This window comes from Podarcis erhardii, assembly GCF_964252035.2.
Source record: "Podarcis erhardii genome assembly, chromosome: 13".
Classification (NCBI taxonomy): Eukaryota; Metazoa; Chordata; class Lepidosauria; order Squamata; family Lacertidae; genus Podarcis; species Podarcis erhardii.
In genome coordinates, this window is record NC_138502.1 from 49,785,341 (window position 1) to 49,801,511 (window position 16,171).

Consider the following 16,171-nt stretch of genomic DNA (forward strand, 5'->3'; position numbering starts at 1 on the left):
AAAAATCAATGGCTGCTGGCAGGTGTTGATAAATGCATCAGTTATAGGGTGACCCTATTTGCAGTAGTGGCAAGAAAGGTTAGGGCAACCTTTATGGATAGTGCAAGTATCAAACCCCAGGGATGCTGAACGGAAGGAATGTTTTCTAAATTCTGGACATTGTAGATCTGTCTTGATCTGGTGCATGTAATGCCGTTCATTCTGTAGTTGTGCGATTTGTTTTCTTGTATTGTGGTGGCCATTGGCTATAAATAATAAAACAGGCAGACAGACAAATCCAAATAAGATGTAGAACAATTCTGAATTTGGTTTCAGTATTTACAAATAAATTACAATGCATGTTTATTCAGAATTCAGTTTGCATTAAAAGTAACCCCTTTTACATGTACTGCTGTCAAGGGAGGTATACCCATGCGTTTGGTTTTGTTGTTGCCTAAGTGCAGAACTTTGTACTTGTCTCCATTGCACTGCATTTTGCTAGAGCTACATCCGGGTTTCTCATTCTGTTACAGTAATTTTGGATTTTCTTTTTTAGTACTAAAAGTGTGAGCTATCCCTCGTGGTTCTGTGCCATCTGCACACTTGATAAGGACCCCCTTCACTGAAATGAAAAGGGAGGGGACGACTTTCTTCAACTCAAGGATTATATTCTCATATGGGCAACCTTCCAAGAGCTACATGAAAAGGTCCAGAAAAAGCAGCACAGCCAAAGATGAGTGAGATGGGACTAAATGGGCATTTTGGAAGGATAAAATTTGGGGCTATGAAACCAAGAAGGGCAGTGCCTACAAGAGATTCATTTTGCTTATACCAATGACATTCAAAGAACACTGTAAACTGTAGGTGAGCTTTCATTGTTGGCATCCGTCTGTCTCGAGAGACATTGGAGTGCGCCTCTGGGGATGAAGTCAAATGGCTGTGTTAGGAGCAAAGGACCCCATGGTCCAAAGCCAGGCAGTGTGTATGGAGGCCCTGAGCTGCCCAGAAGACAAGACCCCCATTTTGGCCTTGCTGATGTGGTCCAAAGGAAAGCAGAGCAATATGGTTGGTACCAGCTTGGCTGCAGGAGTTGCTGGAAAGAGGTGTAAAAGGCTGCACCCAACTGTCTTGGGGGCTCCACTCTGGATTTGTGTCGGCTTTACTCCTTAAGCTTTTTTTCTCCCAAAGATATCCCTCAAGACAGCAGAGATTTAGGATCAGAGTTTTCTCCTAGATGGACAGTCTTCCTAGGTGGATGAGCAGCATCTGTCTCTTACTTCCCTCTACAACACATGTAGAAACTGCCTTCTTGACCGTTGGACGCACTATTGGTCTTGCCCATTCAATCCACCAGAGCTTGTTGTGGCCATCACACAGGGTCCCCGGACGTTTCACCGTCTATTAATCCCTGTGCCACCACTTGATTTCTCGCTGCCACCACCCAGGCCCTACCTGGTACAATACTGAATCCAGTCAGGGTTAAATTAGAACATAAACCTCTGTTTATTTATTGCAGTTTAACAAGTGTGTGGTTCATAAACAGTATCAGTCAATTACATTCATGGGGTACCTATCCAGACCTATAACTTCCACTACCTGCTCTCACTCACTAAACCACCTCTCAGATATTTCCTTGTCTTCCTAGCTCCTAACTGTTCCTGACTCAGCTTATTTCGCTACACTAACTCAACCTACCCACACACTATCTCAATTCACTCCCACTCCAACCAACCAGCCAACTCCCAACGAACTCCTCCCTTCGCCCCTCCCAGAGCTGGTTTTATAGTCCCTCTGACTCCACCCCCGGGTCCTGATTGGGTAACCTGTTTAACTATTTCATTTCCAGCACTCTCATATGTTAACGTCACAGGTAGGGGAAGATCCTAACTCATCCAGGGTTTGGGAGCAACCCTTACCAGGTTCAGCTGGCCAAACAAAATCGTTTCTTGGGGTGTGGCTGCTGTCCCATGCAGACAGCTTCTAGAAGCCACAGGTGAGAGCTGAGTGCAGGGTGGGGACCAAAGGTGAACAAGCCACCTCAGAAGAACGTTTCGCCCTCCAGAGGTACTAAACCTCCCCTTACACCCCATTCACCCTGTGTTTTGGTAACACAAGGTATATTCAGTGGTTTAGAAATACTTATGAAAAAGGCCTGATGATTGCGCCTTTCGCTCCAAGATCCACTTCTCTTCAGTCACTTCATCATGCCATTCAGGATCAATTTTGGGTCCAATTTTTTTCAAGTGGGATTTTAGGTATTAGGAGAGTGTCACTGGGCCCTGCTTTGAAAATAGACATCTCAGTTCTCCTGCTGTGTTTGCTGACTTCTATTTCTGGGTGATAGTAAGACATTATCCTGTGAAAATCTTCTGCTCAACTGACATTACCTCTTAATTATATCTTCATTAAAACTAAATTAGAAAGCAGTCAGGAATGTTAAGCCAATTGAATTGCTCATTTGTCTGAATATTCCAATACCTCTTTTTTGGGGGGGAGGGGGGATGTTGGCTGATGCAATAGAATGGTTAAAGACTTAAACCCTGTTATGAGTCTGGAGTTGACCTTTCTGTTTTCATTTTTAATTCAACAAGGAGATTTTAATATTAAGTAGGGCTTGGTAGTTGTTGTTTTTTCCCTCATTAAAAGGAGCAGTAGCAAATCATTCTATAGATAAGCCCCAGTATGACCAAGGAAGGCAAAGTAGGCCATAGTATTTTTAAGGCCCTTTGGCAACAAGTCCTGTTCCTCAATTCCTGCAGATCAAAGTCACAGCCAATGAGGGGAAGAGAAGAGTAGGAATTGCATAAATCCCCCTATGATCCCATGCCATTGCACTCCTGGGTAGCCCTCGCTTCTTGCAGGTCCTTGCCATCAGAAGTAAATGACAGTGTCACTGGCTTGGGCAGATTTACACCAAGAGGAGAGCAAAATGATCTCATCGCTCTTCAACAAATGCTCCCCTGAGCAAATCTAGATCCTGGTGTCAGGATGCTGTCAGCGGCTCCCGGCTGGTTGGCCAGGAAATTATAAAGACAAGGGAAAGTTTCTTACAGTCCTTTTTCATTTCAGTCTTTACAGAGGGAGACTATAGAACCCAGCCTCTTGGATAATGGTGTTGTCCCAAGTGAATCTCCACCCCCGTCTCTCCGACTTCCTCATTTGTCATTCTCATCACCTCATGCCGCTAACTGCCCTCTGTCTTTGAGCTCTTTGCTCTCCTACTTTTAAGTCCCGCCGGGTTCTGGGAGATGGAGAGTGCGGGATGCTTTCTAATGACAACGTGTCAGCCAGGTATTGCTCTGGCCATGGCAAGGACTTCTGCAAGCAAAATGGGTGACTTCCTCCCTTCTCCTGCCCCCTCCTCCCCCCATGTGCCTTCTGCTCCCCCAATTTGGTTCAAATGGGAGTGGGGGTGGGGGAACTCGCCTGTTGGGCGAGGAGGGGATGATCACCTTTGTCTGGCAATCTTGCATTGCCTGTGTCAACAGAAGGGTTCCATCTCATGTTCTTTATTTCTTCCACTCCAGCTATTATGATTCTTTGAACTGTATCCTTCCTTTCTTCTTTTAAACACAATCTGTAAGCTTTCCCTGCTCATTTTCTCATGTGCGATACCTGATGTTACAGCCAACCAAGCCACTCTTTTGGTTAGGTTGCTCAATAATCATTATTGGTGCTCAGCCGGTGTCTTTCTACAGAGGCTAATTGGTGAGAGGGGATTGCTTACGGTGGGGTGCTCAGACTAGGAAGGCCAGCAGGACATGGGAAAAGTGAGGCGTCCCAGCCCCTGTGGCTGAAGGAAGAGAGCGGGTGTCTGCGTGTAATTAGAGAGAGCTGGAAAGCTGGCTGAAGGCACATTTTAGTGCAGGGATGAAGATCTGTGCCTTGCAAGACTGCACTCCTATTTCCCTTCAACTGCATTCTACTTGTAGATGTGTGAATCAAGGGAATGTCACCAAAAGTGCTATACGTCTCAGTGTTCTCTCTACCAAAGGAAATGTGGGCCTGGATAACACTGCCCCCGGGGCCTTTCTTGTGCAACAACAGCCACAGGTGTACCTAGGCTCCCTTGCATCCATGGCAAGAAGCTGTATCAGTGCCCCCAATCTCTTGTGTGGGAATGTTCAGGGATGCAGGAGAGGATATATTGTTTGATTATATCCTTTCCAACTTGTGTTAAAAAGTTCTACAATTTAGCAGAGTAACATTCCCCTTTTTAAACTTGCACAGCGGATGCATTTGCTCAGGCTTGCTAAAGCCTCTAAAATATGTTTTGTTGGTAATTCCCCATTTAAGGTAAAGGGGACCCCTGACCATTAGGTCCAGTTGTGACCGACTGTGGGGTTGCGGCGCTCATCCTGCTTTATTGGCCAAGGGAGCCAGCATACAGCTTCCGGGTCATGTGGCCAGCATGACTAAGCCGCTTCTGGTGAACCAGAGCAGTGCATGGAAACGCCGTTTACCTTCCCGCTGGAGCGATACCTATTTATCTACTTGCACTTTGACATGCTTTCGAACTGCTAGGTTGGCAGGAGCAGGGACCAAGCAACGGGAGCTCACCCCGTCACAGGGATTCAAACCGCCAACCTTCTGATCGGCAAGTCCTAGGCTCTGTGGTTTAACCCACAGTGCCACACGCGTCCCTAATTCCCCATTTAGTCCTTCATAAAAAGATAGACACGACACAGTTTGCTATAAAAGTATAAAAAAGTTTACTCACACATTCTGTTCACAATTGGATCCCAGAAGGCAGACTTAAGTTACAAAAGTAATACACACCTGGAAACTATCCCATAAGGAGACAGCTCCCCAAGAGAGCATCTTAGGCTAAGCAAATGTTACTCGTTTGACAAATGTGGCCAGAGAGAAGAGAGATGGCTGACCAGTTCTGCTCTTTTGTTACCAGGGCAAGTGAGGTCATGCCCATCTCTAGTCACATGCAAAGGAAGTCTGTCCCAGCCAAGGAGAAACAGGAAGTTCCGACTGGCTGGTCCAGACATTCCCTTTTATGTCCACTCTAGAGATGTTGTACTTGACTGCTCGTGTTTCACATCCCACACCTTACACCCTTGGCAACGAGACGTATTGTTGCCCTCCATCCCTTGTGTTCTCGCCAGAGGAGCCTGTGCTCCTTGTTCAGCCACCCAGAGCAATGGGGAGTGTGTGGACCGGTGGGCTGGTTCCGAGCCAGCGTGGAGAGGCGGGGGCCAACCTGAACAACCCCTAGGTACACCCCTGACTACAGCATCCCTGACAGAGGCCAACCAATCTCTGCTTAAAGACACCCAGTGACAACAGAGCCCAACACCTCCCAAGGCAGTCTGCTCCACTGTCAAACAGCTCTTACTGTTATGATGTTTCTCCTAATGTTTTAGCTGAAATCTTCTTACTGGGATTAAAGGACATTGAGACCATTAAGTTTACAGATAAAACAGTTTGATTTTAAGGTGGAGACTGATGGCGAAGACCGTATAAATGTAAGAAACTGCAAAAAGGGGGAAGGGGAGTAGATTTATGATATGGAATAATTCAAATTTATGTTTTGTGTTTGCTGTAAAATGAAAAGCATAAATAATTTTTTGAAAAGAGAGAGAGACTGAAGGCGAAGAACCATAAATACCCAAAGTGTTTAATTGCAAAGGAGATATGCCTTGGGACAAAATAAACCCTAACCACTTTTGCTTTGGTAGCGTCCACAGCAACCATCATCTTGCTCTTCAGGCCGAGGGAGCCGACGTTTGTCCACAGACAGCTTTCTGGGTCATGTGGCCAGCATAACTAAACTGCTTCTGGTGCAATGGGACACCATGATGGAAGCCAGAGCCCCATACCCTCCAACATTCCTCTGTTGAAAATAGGGACATCCTAAGGAAAAGTGGGACATTTCAGGATCAAATCAGAAATCAGGACAGCATCTGTAAGTCTGGGACTGTCCCTGGAAAATAGGGACACTTGGAGGGTCTGTCATCAGTTGGCAACACAGTGGAAGCACGAGCGCTAAGGCCCAAGCAAAATGTGACGCTAAAAATCAGGCTGCTTCAAAGTTCTGTGATTCTTTTTATCGGCTTCAAGTAGAATCCGACTTCATTCTGCAATCTTGACTTCATACGAAACATTCTGGCAATTGTCCCAGATAACAAAACAAGCCCCCAGCAAGACCACACCACCCCACAACCTGTGCAAGCCTAACTAAAAATGCACCCTAATGTGTTCAGCAATTCTTACTCACGCTCTCAAATGCTGTTTTGAAGCACTACTAATCTGCAAAGAGGAGGCATATATCTGGCCTTCCAGATGCACTTCAGGGACTCAGTTGTATATTAAAAGATTAAAGCCCCGGACCAGATTTCTTCTTCTTCTAGATTTAACTTCATATGGCGTGATTGATATATATCAGCAAAAAAAAAAAAAAAAAAAGCCTTTTCTGTCTAATGGCTCCCCCCACCCCACCCCCCAAATGGTAGATTTAGTTCTGTTCTCTCTGTGAGAATTCCTTGAGATTCTAGAGATTGAGATAAAAACTATTAGTACATTAGAGCTGCGGTTTTGATAAATGTCTACATTATCAGCTCTCATGAGGCAGCAGCTGAAACCATGAATTTTTCATAGCACAGCCAGTACAGTCACCCATAGATTACATTACTCTGTTCACAAGGAAAAAAATAGATTGGGCACGAGCTATTTATAGATTTCAAACATATATGTTCTTTTCCAAAGTTGAAGTTTTTGAAATGGACTGTCATATACAATTCTTGGTATACTGGATTACGCTTGTCCCACCGCCAAGTCTTCATTTATTTGGTTTATATCAGCCGTTTCATCTCCAAGAGAAGTGCATTCAAGATGGCCATTCTCTGAATGGGGATTAGCAAGACTTTGTGGATGTAGTCCAGGGAATGAACGCATGTCTTTGCTTTTCTGGAATCCTCCAGAAGGTTTGCCAGGTTTGACCTCTGCAGTTTTGAAAGGGCAGGAGGAGAATGAAACCACAAGCCTTTGTTTTCCAAGGGATCATTTGAAGCAGACATTATGGGTACTATGCCGTTGTCTAAAGCAGTGGAGAAACACTTTTGTTATACAGTGGTACCTCGGGTTAATTCGTTCCAGAGGTCCGTTCTTAACCTGAAACTGTTCTTAACCTGAGGTACCACTTTAGCTAATGGGGCCTCCCGCTGCTGCTGCACGATTTCTGTTCTCATCCTGAAGCAAAGTTCTTAACCTGAAGCACTAGTTCTGGGTTAGCGGAGTCTGTAACCTGAAGCGTATGTAACCTGAGGTACTACTGTACATGCAAACTATGTTCTCCACATGTAAAAGGTGCCAGCCAACAAACAGGCTGGGGTGCCATGAAGATTGAGCCCTCCACGCCAACCAAAATTTTAATAAGTCCCCATGGCCTCTCTCTCTCCCTCTCTCTCTCTCTCCCCCCTCTCTCTGTTGCTCCATTCATTCTGCCATCTGCCGACTCTTTCCTTCTTATTTTATAATTTTTTATTTAATTTTCAAAAAATATAAACAAACAACAAAACCAATTCCGAATCCAAATGTTGAGATTGCCCTGAATATCCTGGCTTCCCTCCCATCCCTCCATGGGCCTTATTAATCCTATTTTCAACCGCATATGACTATTTCTCCAATTTGTTTAAATCTTTCTAAGTTATCCATGCACAGTGTTACATTACAAGTATCTTTAAAATCCTGCCAATGTTTTAACCTGCTTAAAACTGTCTTGTATATACATTATAAACTTTTCCCATTCTTTTTAAAAAATCTTGTCTTCTTGATTCTTGAGCTTCTCAGTTAATTTTGCCAACTCTTTCCTTCTTAAGGCTGCATAAAAGGTAAAGGGACCCCTGACCATTAAGTCTAGTTGCAGACAACTCTGGGGTTGCGGTGCTCATCTCACTTTACTGGCCAAGGAAGCCGGCGTACAGCTTCCGGGTCATGTGGCCAGCATGACTAAGCCGCTTCTGGTGAACCTGAGCAACGCACAGAAACACCGTTTACCTTCCCGCCGGAGCGGTACCTATTTATCTACTTGCACTTTGATGTGCTTTTGAACTGCTAGGTTGGCAGGAGCAGGGACCGAGCAACGGGAGCTCACCCCATCGTGGGGATTCAAACCGCCGACCTTCTGATCGGCAAGTCCTAGGCTCTGTGGTTTAACCCATAGCGCCACCCGCTTCCCAAGGAAGGTGGTAGATATGCTGTATTACAGAGTCCTCAGCAGACACTGACGGAAACAGATACATTTCTTTCCGGAACAGGTGAATCCTTTCAAATAAGGGTTTCTAGCGCTACAGATGTAGAAGATGAAAATGCCCAAGTGCTGGCACTGGGAATTTCGTATCAACTCCATATGCCAGTGCATTCCATAATCAGACATCTAAATGCTGGCATCCACACTCAAAGTGTCCTCCAGTTTAAACCTCCCAACATTTTAGGCTATTAAGAGGCCCTAGAGCAGAAAATTGATTCCTGTGCAACAAAGGTCGTGAATAATCAGAAGGAAGAAAATGTTGCAGCGTGACACGGTTCTGTTTGGGGTGCCAGCCAGCCAGCCATGCCCCTTTCCAAAATACTCCATTGCACATGTCTCCATTTTTCCACCCTGCCCTTCCCATTCACCTCCTAGTGCTTAGCTGCTGAGTTCACCAGGAAGGAAATATATGGCACTGAAATGCATTTGTGGACAAATGGTAAAGTCAAATGGGATGTTATCTGCGCAAGTCCCAGGGAAATTAGTGGAAGCTGTGCCAGGTTGCAAGTCTCATTAAAATAAAGCAATGGAAAATAGCCATGACTGGCTTTGCCAGACTGGTCTAAGTTTGCAATTCCTACATGGGGGTAAATCCTATTCAAGATGCATCAGCAGACATCTGTGCTGTATATTGTAGAAAACGGCAACTCAAGCCCACTTCTTCTTGCTATTCTTTTTCAGTGACAGGCTGTGTACAGGCTACAGTTTAGTGTACATTTGGTGTGCTCCATGTGCTGTTTTTCTTTTTCTAGTGTTGTACACACAACACCAGCCCCAATTCAGACATACCCATTTCTTCCATTGAGTTAATGTATTTTTTCACAAACCAGTTTTGATGCAGAAAGAGATTTTAAAGCTGAATAAATTATGGTGAGATCTCAGTGGGTGTACCACAGTGGAGAATCCCATTTCCTTTCTGCCCTTCGGTACCATCGCTTAGCTTCTGATTGTTTATTCACCTTCTGCTTTATTGATGACCTGCCGGTGACACATTTTTAAAATCCACATTTTGAGACTGCCTGATAGATCAAAAACCTTGTATCTCAGAATAAAATGGTGTGCGCACACAGGTAAACCTAAACAAATACATGCCCACAATACTGGGCTACATGGACCAATGTTCAAGACTCAGCAGATGGCCATTTCCTATGTTCCAGACAGAGGGTATTCTCAGTAGTGGCTTCTGCCCTGTGGAAGGAAACAAACAACTATCAGACTTGTAGAAGACATCTGAAGGCAGCCCTGTATAGGGAAGTTTTTAATGTATGAGGTCTTACTGTGTTTTCATTTGTTGGAAGCCACCCAGAGTGGCTGAGGAAACCCATCCTCTAAATGGGTGGCAAACATACAGAATGTCACCTCTCTGTAAAAGTGCTTGAAAACCATGGGAGCACTTAAAATTCTGTTTCCTTTGTAACTTTGAAATAGTCACGAGGTTTGAGATTCAGTTCCATATCCCAGGGGACAACATGTTTGTGCTGCGTAGTAATATTATAAGTTCTGTGTCTATAGCAGGGGTCAGCAAACTTTTTCAGCAGGGGGCTGGTCCACTTTCCCTCAGACCTTGCGGGGGGCAGGTTATATTTTTTGGGGGGTGGGTGGAATGAACGAATTCCTATGCCCCACAAATAACCCAGAGATGCATTTTAAATAAAAGGACACACTCTACTCACACATTCTACATTAAATAAAAGGACACATTCTACTCACGTGAAAACGCCAGGCAGGCCCCACAAATAACCCAGAGATGCAATTTAAATAAAAGGACAAATTCCACTCATTTAAAAACATGCTGATTCCTGGACTGTCCACGGGCCAGATTTAGAAGGCGAGTGGGCCAGATCCAGCCCCCGGGCCTTAGTTTGCCTACTCATGGTCTATAGAAATCCATCCATTAGGGAAGCATAGATGTAGCCAAGGGGGAGCAGGGAAGGGCAGCTGCCCCACTAAATCAATAAAAATACATAAAAATATATAGCTAACTGAGGTTATGTCCCCCCCAAAGGCCTGCCACCCCTAACAAAAATCCTGGCTACGCCCATGTAGGGCAGTGATGGCTCCTGAGCACATTCTGGCTCTTGGTGCGAGATGCTATCTGCAGACTCCCTCCACCCTCACCAACCCCAGACGAGAATGATTGACCGCTCCCCACATAAAATGGGGGTGCCTTTTGTGTGGTCGCACACAGCCCCCCCCCCCCGGATCCCAGTGTGGCTCCCAGTAGTTCGAACTGGCTTCAAACCCCCCCCCCAGGCTGGATACCTGGAGGTCTCCACCCACCTCCGCCAATCGCCCAATCCCGCCTGGGGAGGCATTGCCAGGGGATTGGCCAGGTAGGGGGCGGGACCGCCCTGCCCACACAACGGAGGGTGAATCTTACCTGCGAAGCCAGAGCTTCTCCCACCCTGCCCTCCCTCAGTTAAGCCTTCTTTTGCAGGTTAACCTTTTCTGTACAGGTATGCAGGCGCTGCTACGTCAGGGTCGCTGTTGAAGGGCCAGAAAGGTATTCTCCTGCATTGGCAGGTTTGCCTTTCCCGTAGCAAAACGTCACAACTTTGGCGGTATCAGGCCTTGGGTGGAATCCTTTAGTCTATCTTCCCTAAATGGGGGGGGGGCGTGAAGTGGTGACCCACGTCCCCCTTGCGGCAGTGATCCCAGGGTTCCCCATTAAAGGGATCTTGAGGGGAGGCATTGGCCATACGCGAAGAAGTTGTCATTGCTCTCCCTTCCAACAGCGGTGAAAGGGGGAGGGTGGGCTCTCTGCTTGAACATCTGTTCTCCAGAGCCAGCCCAATCCCCACACATTCTGGATAACCCTGATGTCTCCCAGATCCCCGGCTGGGGACTGGGAAGGATAAACACCCAATGCCTGAGCCATGGTCTCCCTACACCTGAAACTTAATAAAGTTGTGGCCAATTTTAATCCCATAGCACGTTGTCTTGAGTCATTATTCTGCTCGGAGGTCGCCTGGGGTTGGGGGGACTCTGCCTGTCTACGCAAATATCAATGAGCAGCATCTTAGGCAATGCATTTGGATTATAGAATGTGTTGCGTTGGGCTGGGGCCTTATTCCATTTCTAACTCCTCTAATCAAATCGCCCAACAGAAGTAATTGCTGACCAGAGCTGTATGTTAAAAAACAACAACAAGCACCATTTATTGCATTTTTAAATAAGTGTGAGACAGTTCAGACCTCTGAGTTTTGCAGGCAGATTTTTCACCTTGTTACTTATTTATACAACACATGTTGCTTTAAAAAAAGTGGGGGGGGGGTTGTATTTAGCTTTGCATTTTTCAACTCCTCATCCTACATATTTAGTCCTTCATCAGCTTGTGGGGGCCGGGTGGGGATACATTATGGAACTGTAAATCACTGCAAAAACCATCTCTTGTAACTGTCAAACTATATAATGGGAAAAGTCATAACTCTAAGATGTTTCCCAACATCCCTCTGCTGCCTTAAATGAAGATATAATTAACCAGTGATGTATTTTGAATCAATTTGCTGTTTAGGAACCTCTCTATCAAGAGCCCAGTGATTCACTGCTGTATCTTATGCATGTCTTGAAGTTGCCCATTAAATCATCCCAAAATGAAATGCTTCTCTAGTGTATGTTGTAAGCTAATTGCTATATTAACAAAGCCATTAGTAGGGAATCCAACCAAATTGCAGAGCGATTTCAGTCATAGGCCTTATTAAAGAATAGTGCTTGCTCCCTTGATTGGAAATAAATGATCAGTCACTTTCACTGAATAACTGTTTCCTTATACTAATGAAAAGTCAGTAGAATTAGGATCATTTTCCCTGAGTCGAGTCCTACTTCAGAGGGAAGGCAGCTCAGGTAGGGGATGGCATGGTGGGGAAGTTGCAGTCTCCTGACCTCCTGACAGCTGAGTCAGTCAACTGGGAAGTTGATCACGGGGAGGGTTTGCAAAGCATGCCTTCCTATTCGCTTGTTTCTCCCTTTTGTCCTGAGTTCGAGTGTCTTCAAAGTCCACAACACCGTTTTGTAAAGGCTGTTCTCCAATTGGAGCACTCACAGGCCAGTGTTTCCTGATTGTTTATACAGTACTACATTTCTTTTAGATCTGCCCTAGGAGAGTCTTTAAACTTCTTTCGTTGACCACCAGCATTACATTTTTAATTTGCTTGGGAAGATGATAATCAGGCATAGCCCAGGTCTGTAAAGCTGCTTCCCACGTAACTGGAGGGGGTGGTGTGAGGCATCTGGGCATTAGGAATACAAGCCAAGCCAAGCCTGGCTCTGTGGCCCTCCTAAATTGAGGTTATTCTGTTCCTGGGCAGCTGGCAGAGCCCCTCTTCCCTGGGCATGGGACTGCCACATTCCCCGGCCTCCACGGGAGACTCACAGTCCCTCTCTGAGTCTCTGTTCCTTTTTGGCCACCATCAAACGAGAGTGGTGGCGACTGGACTTCTGATCTTAAGCTGAATAGTGGTGTGAGGAATCTGGGCATTTGCAGTACAAACCAAGCCCTGGCTCCGTGGCTCACCTAAATTCAGGGAATTCTGTTCCCAGGCAGGTGAGCCACAGAGCCCCTCTTTGCCACATGCCCCTGGCAATGTCGACTGTCCTACTGATCCTAAGCCCAGCCCAGCTTCAGGTCCCTCACCAAGAGCCCCCCTTCTAGAACCCACCACTCTCAACACTCTCAACTGCCTCCCCCCAACATTTGAACTCCCTTTCCAAGCTTCCTCCAAGCTTCTCTCTCCACCAGAATTCCACTCTCTCTCTTCTTCCCTCCCTCCCTGCTTGACATTCCCTTGGGAACTGTAATAGCATCACCTCAATTACCATATTGCAAAAACAGAGGAAGAGGGTACAGATGGGAAATGTCCAAGAATCCCAAAGTCTAAACTCAGAGACCCTGGCTTATGTCTTGCAGGAGGAGTCAGGATCCAGCCTGGACCTCAACCTTTCTCTGTTCCCTCCCTGTGTCATATTGAAGACTGTAAGCCCCTTGGGGCAGGAACCTTCTTATCAAGGGTCACACGCAGCAATGGTGCAAAGATATAAAATAAATCTCACTAGGCTCCTGCCCCATGCAAACTGAAGCCCGCTAGACACCTTTCCCTTAAAACCGAAGGCTGTGCACAAACCATCCATTTGGGGCTCCAGCAGCATGAAAAGGAGCCAACTTTGCAGAGCTGCATTGCTAAGAGACAGGGACTCAGACCTTAGAAAGACAATTGGCAGAGAGGGCTCTGTGTGAGGTCCTTTTCCCTGCTCTCCTGGAGAGAAAGGAGCATATTGCTCCCCTCTCTCTTCCTTGGACCCGGGTTGGATGCAGACATGCCTCTTCCACATGGGCCTGGTGTTGGTTATCATGTAAATATCAGAACTGTTAGAAAGGTTGGGTGTCACACTCTGCAAGATGCCAGGGGGGGTCCAGGCACTCACCCAGGGTCTGCGTTTTTTGGGAGGATGGAGACACGACAGAGACTGCCGTAGCTCCAAGAAATACGCTTTCTTCCCCTATTGGCCCTTTCCGTCTGCGTGGAGGGAGTCTACATCTGACAGCCTGGTCCTGTCCAGGGGGGCTTCTCCCCCACAGCAGGGCGGCCCTGGGGTCCCAGGCATCTCTCCCAGGTTCTCGGATGGGCCATCAACCCCTTTGGGCATGATCCTGTCTCTATCCAGGTGAGGCCCTGGCTTGGAAAGAAATCTGAGCCAGCACTTTCCCCCTGACTTCCAATCTGCCCTTCAATACTCCAAATCTTCAAAATTTTACCATTTCTTAATCTCTAAGGTTTAGGGGTGTCCCCTGCAAATGCATAACAGTCTTTTGCCTGCATAGATTTTACTGCTACTGTTGCTATGAATCTATTATTATTATTATTATTATTATTATTATTATTATTATTATTATTATTATTATTCCTCCTTTATGTATATGCCACTCATCTCCTCTGGGCCCCGGAGCTCCTCCTACCTTCACCGTTCCTTCTCATGATCGCTGATGGGCACACTTGTCTCTGTAAGTCCCTCAACATCATCTGACAGGCATCCCTCTTGCAGGCCACTATAAGGCTTGCTTGCAAAGCAGCACTTTGTGACATCAGCTGGCAACCCAGGCTGCTAGGTTGTCAGGCAATTGAATTAAGAATAATGAAATGGGGTGGTCAAAGTGTGCTGAGATGAGGCCACCGTGGGTCAGGCCAGAGGGTGCTGTTGGGGTGTGTGGTTGTACCTCCCTTTGCTCTCTGTTGCTCCCCCACCTTTGCCACTTCCTTTGTATCTGGGATTGGACCTCCTTATTGACAAAGCAGTCTAGGACGCTCAGCCACAGGCCGCCCTGCTCAACAACTCAAAGAAGAAGTTGAGGTAGCCCTGGATGTGTTCCTCAGGAACTAGCACAAGCACCCCCATGAACCCCCAACAGCGGGATGAGGGTCACAGTTGACTTGGCCAACCTGAATCTGTAATCTGTGTGATGCATCTGTTGCGCCCGGAGATTGGAGAGCACAATCTCAAAGATGTGCATGAAGATCACAAAGTTGAATAATGCCAGCAGTTCTGCATGTACTTGCCAGAGTTGAGAGTATATTGTTGTCGAAATCCACCAAAGTGAAATCCCAAGACGATGAAGAGTTCTTCAAAGACGGAAGGACAAAATAAGAGACCGGGGTTTGATGCAAATGCAGCATGTCGCATTTTGGGATGTTTTTGGAGCACCACCACCTGGCAGGCACATTAGGATTTTGAAACAGCCCGCCTTGCTGTTACATTTCTTAAATAAAAAAGACAAATTTCTAATCCCCACGAGAAAATATGGTATATTTAGAGCTGCAGCTGATCGTGGGACAAGGCAAAGTGGGCCGTGTTTCCTGCACTGCAAGATTGCAGAGTCCCCTCCCCACAAGAGACAGTCTCTGCCTCTCTCTGTGTCATCTCTAGGATTCATGGAATCAGATGGTGGGCCTTGGGTTCCTCATCCCAGCTGTCAACTGCCTGGCCATGCTTCTCCAAAGGGTGGCAGGTAGCAGTTGCTCCCAGCCTGGCCTAGATAGACCAAGGATGGAGCCATCCAGGGGACTTTGTAGGCCATAGCTCAGTGCCTGTGGAAGCCCACAGGGTCAGCATCTCCTGGTGAGGCTTGGGGAGCTCTGATCTGATCCCCAGGTGAGCTGCTGCCAGCCAGGCCAGAGGAAGGCAGTCTGGAGCTCCCGGGACCTGGCTCCTGAGGCAGCTGTCTATGCAGCCCAGTGGGTGAGGTCTTCTGCCAGGCAAAGGGCCAGGCGCTTTCCTGCATATTCACCTCTGGCGACTGAACCCTCCATGGCCGAGCTTCAATCTGTCTCTCTGTGGGCCTTTGTTGGATTAGCACAGCGGGAGTGACAATACTTCTTGCATCCTTAGACTCATAGAATCACAGAGCAGGACGGGACCTTGAGGATCATCTAGTCCAACCCCCTGCAGGAAGATGCAGCTGTCCCAGATGGGGATCGAACCTGCAAGCTGGGCCTTCTCATCCCCACACCTGAAGCCAAGCAGGGAGTTGAATCAAGGCCCTTCTGGGTGCCCAGAAGATGCTCTGCCACTGAGCTATAGCCCCTCCCAAACAGAAACACAGGAAGGGGATTTAGACCTTAGATTGCTCCATCTACCTCAGAGTGACGGGGGCAACCCAGGCCTCAGTCTCAGTCAGTTTTATTGCACATAGCCAAAGGCTGCCGCAATGTACACAGAATTATTTGACAGTTAAAAAACCCAGGCAGATGGGTGGTGTACAAGTATACACTGACCAGCAATTGCTCTGGAAGGTCTCAGGGTAGCAGTATTTCCACACACACACAAACGGCTTTAGCCATTGAGGTCCCCAATCCAGGCACGTTTTCCTTGGAAGGAAATCCCATGGAACTGTTTATTTCCAAGTAGAAGACAGCCTCCAGATTAGGATTGGAGACCACC